This window comes from Penaeus japonicus, unplaced genomic scaffold (genome assembly GCF_977035675.1).
Source record: "Penaeus japonicus unplaced genomic scaffold, GWHDUDI00000001_assembly GWHDUDI00000019, whole genome shotgun sequence".
In the NCBI taxonomy this organism is placed as follows: Eukaryota; Metazoa; Arthropoda; class Malacostraca; order Decapoda; family Penaeidae; genus Penaeus; species Penaeus japonicus.
In genome coordinates this window covers 2,080,583-2,085,582 of record NW_028234421.1, presented here as the reverse complement: position 1 = coordinate 2,085,582, position 5,000 = coordinate 2,080,583, and positions in this window count along the sequence as shown.

The window sequence follows — 5,000 nt, the reverse complement described above, 5'->3', positions numbered from 1 at the left end:
ATAATGATAATAATAATAATAGTGATGATGATAATAATAATGATAGTAATAATAATAACAGTTATAATGATAATGAAGATAATGAAAAGGATGATAGTGATGATAATGATTATAATGATAATAATAATAATAGCAATAATCATAATAATAATGATAATGATGATAATAATAATAACAAACATAATCATAATAATGATACTGATAATGAAAATAATAACAATAATGGTCATATTGATGATAATAATGATAGCAATGATGATGATAATAGCAATAATAATGATGATTTTGATAATTGCAAGAAAACAACACCAATGATGATGATAATAAGGACAGTGAAAATAGTGAAAATTATGATGATGATTATAAAAATCATAATGATGATAATGATATTAATGATGTCATTAACAGTGCTAATAATAATGACAAAATGATAATAATGATAATGTTTATGATAATAATGATAGTGATTATGATAATAATGATGACAATGGTAATGATTATGATTATGATAATAACGATAAGGTTGATAATAATAATGATAACAATAATGATAACAATGATGATATTGATGATAACAGAACTTATCATCATTATGATGACATGTTTCTATCATTATCATATAGTGTTATCACTATCATCTTCATTCTTATTGGTATAATAACTAGCAGTTGTAGCAGTAAGTTTGGTGTTATCACTATTCATTATGTTATCTTATCACCATCGTCATTGTGATTATACTTATGATTACTATTCTTATCATTATCTTTATTACTATCTTTATAGGTAGTCTCCAAAATTTATCTAGAATTCCCATAGACACAACCATAGTATTTAAAGACTGGCAAATTAAACAAGGCGCTTTTTTTTTAAATCTAGGAGTACACTTAGACAGATATATGATATTTGAAGTCTATGTTGACAATATGCATATGAAGGTGATTGGTATAAAAAATAATGTTGATATAAAATCCCAGCTGAGACAAGAATCACGGCTGTACAAACTCTAGTTCTGAGCATCATTAATTATTGCTTGAATATTTGGAGCTCTACTAACAAAACCCTAATGCAGAAAGCACAAAGTCTACAAAACTTTGCTGCAAGAGTTGCATTGAGCAATGTTAGTAAGTTCGATCACATCACTCCACATATTCTTAAATTATAAATGGCTAAAAGACCAAGCCAAATGCAGCTACGATACATTGTGTTTTCATTCATAAAATCATTCATGGGAATTATCCACAATGGATCCTTCCTTTACAAACTCTAGTGAACACATCAGGTGTTCGAACACGACAAGTAAATTCTCTCTTTGTCAAGAAATCACACACGGAAATAGGGACACGACAAAAGCTAATCCGTGGACGAGCCCTGGCCTGGAACCTACTACCTCATAATTAAAAGAACATTTCCTAGATTGTCAGTTCTGATAGATTATCAGACATGTAACAAATATACTGTATACGTATTGTTTTGAAATGAATTATTTAAAAAGAATAACCATTGTAATTTATGAAATAAAGTTTTTGAATTTTGTTATTATCATTTTCACTGTCATTATCAATTCTACCATTATCATTATCATCTATCATTATCATTATTGTTATTATGATCATAGTTATTATGATTATCAATAGTATCATTATTATGATTATTATCATTACTATTACTATTATCATTATCATTCTGATAACATTATCATCATTATCCTTTTCATTATATTTATTCATTATTATCATTGTCCTAATCATTATCATTATTATTATCATTGCTTTTATTACTTTTATAATCTTATCATTATTATCATCTATCATTATCATCATTGTTATTATAATCATCATAGTTATTATGATTATCAATATTATCATCATGATTATTATCATTACTATTACTATTATCATTATCATTCTGATAACATTATCATTATCTTTTTCATTATATTCATTCATTATTACCATTATTATCATCATCATTGTCCTTATCATTATCATTATTATTATTATCATTGCTTTTATTAATTTTATCATATCATTATCATTGCTATCATTATCATCATTATTATCATTATCATCATTACCATCGCCATGATAATCATAATTATCATCATTATCGTTAACATTATCATCATTATCATAATTATTGTTATTATAACCAGTATTATCATCATTTATATCATTATCATTATCATAATCCCTATTATTGACATTATCATTATCATCGCAATTATTATTTTCATTCTTTCTGTATTATTATCATCAGTATTTTGTTTTATCCCTTTTGATTGTTATCATCATTGTTATCAGTGTAGGTTATTTGGTATCCTGATTGCCTTTAGATTTTATTTTAAATCCTAAAAAAAAAGAAAAAAAAAATCAACGTTCTGCTTTCAATTGATTTCCTTGCTATCAGGAACCTCACGATATCAATTTCATATGTGATTTTGTCTCAGTATGAATTCCACATGTTGTTTAAGACATATCTGATTTTTAATCTTTTGCTTTTTAACGTGTTATTGTTGCTAACATTTCTGGGGAATGTGTGATGCTCCGATTAATAGCCAACCAATAAATATATATTTACTTTATTTCTCTTTCCATAACCTTGGCTACCTGCTGAGTCGTGGGTATGCTCAGTTACAACCCTAGTTATGAAGCAGTGGGTATCATGACACAGCGAATTTCGGATGTAATAAAAGTTTATTTCCTAATATATCGAAGCAATTGAGGGCGTCATGCTGTTCCTTGTACCTGGTACTGTTTGATCTAGAAGGATATATTACAATGACACACTGAAACGTAATGTTCTGTGATTCCTGTAAACGCTGTAATGCCGTTTTAATACTTAATACGTAGTCATTTCAGGTGTTGGAATTCTTCAATTGACTTTATACTACCAGTCACTGTATGATTTTCCATTTTAGTTTCATGAGAGCCGAAACAATTTTTGAACTCGAGATAAAAAATATTTGTTTGCTGAGTTTTGTGAGAATTGTAGAATTTGTAGTTCTCATTCATATCCCCGTGGATTTATTGATGTATTTTGCTTCGTATAGACACTCTGTTTGCATGGGAAAATGTTTATATGAAATATAAGGTAATGTCCTATTCCACAGTATTAAGAACATAAAACGACAAATAGGCTGTTTAGAATCGTTCAATATTTACACAAATGTGGACAAGCTTTAATGCTTTCTATGATGATATATATTTCTAGTTTACAAATTAAGATTATACTATACCAATATCCTTTAGTATTTAGTTTAAAATAAAACTATAATCACAGTCATTCATCTATTCATTCTATTTATTCCCAAAGGTCTCCTTAGTAGGCATTATTGCATTTGATTTATGGGCTTGACGTATTGTATTCTAGGACATTTTCTGCTTGGTGTGGCAATGTTATGTTCATGTTGTGTCAATGTCGTGTTCAATGTCACGAAAGTGGTATTCTAGAACGCAAAAGCGTGGCACGTCTGTATCAGCTGCTTCAGGTTTACCAACTGTTCCAGAGTTAATATGTTTCGGATGAATGGCACTGTCCAAACGACAAATTCATAAGAGAAATTACATTCATAGTCAGCACTAACAAAAGATAATTCAGTTTTGGTGTGAATCAAATGTACTTGTTCCTTGTTAAAGAATTGACAACCATTTCACGAACGTGCGGTTGGTAATTCAGTCTACGCTCCATCAAAATAAACGGGATGAGAGGGATCGTGTGTTTATACACAGATCTTCCTTATTTTATGTGTGTATATACTGTACATAAAGCGCATCTTTAATATATCATATTTAATGCATATACATATTTCATATAATCATATACTTTAACTTTCCGTTCCTGACTACTGTTCCCATTCTTTTAGCTTCACTCTCCTTCGAAAAATCCGCAAAAAGGTAAACAAACTCAAAATCAGCAGAGAATCCATGTTTTCCTAAAATGGTTTGTAATCCAAGTCTATGGCAGTGATGCCTAATACATCCAATATAGATATTACTTTCCAAACGTGGTATGCTCATATGGAGTATTGATAACAAAGATTATACTAAAAATATGCATATATTCGCCCGTTTAACTCTCATGATAAGCCCACTCCCATGTCACGGAGTTTCCACGATTGTTCCAATACTTTCCACGAGGTTGCCACACTTTTTCCACGCTTTTGACACGAACACCCTCTTCTAGAATATTCAACAATCGCAGCATGTGCATGTCATGTACTCGGCGCGCTAGGGAATTAGAATACGGCAGATATAATCTTACATTCAATCAAATAGGCAGTATTTGAAATTATAATATTTATTCCCTTAGAGTTTTGACAGAGTCACATGTATCACTGCTGTTGTTATCAAATATGATTATTTCTGTTATTAGTTAGCATTGTTATTGACTATTGTCACTATCATTATTATTGCTATTATCATCATTAATAGTAGTAGTAGTACTATAATTATTTTTTCATTATTATCATCATTGTTATTGTTATTATCATTGATATCATTATATTTATCATTATTATTAGATCATTATTATTGATATCATTATTATTACATCATTATAATCATTACCATTATTATTACATCATTATAATCATTACCATTATTATTACATCATTATAATCATTACCATTATTATTACATCATTATAATCATTACCATCATTACCGTCATTACTGTTGTCACCATCATCATTATTACTATTATCATTACTTTCATTATCATTCTTATCACTATTATCACAAAATAATAAATCTATGACTGTAAATTCAGTCATTTAGAGATTTCAAGATCCCTTTTGCAATCTAAATCACGTCCCATTTTCACGTAATAAGATTTCTCTGAAACGCCACCAATTATAACCCTGATATTCTCTTGTAAGTATGACGAAATAATTAACACTGTAATTAATTTCACACACGTTAATGTGACTAGGAGTACTTTTTTTTTTTTTTTTTTTTTTTTTTAGCGGATGGAAAGTTGAGACAGTTTTGTAATCACTACAAA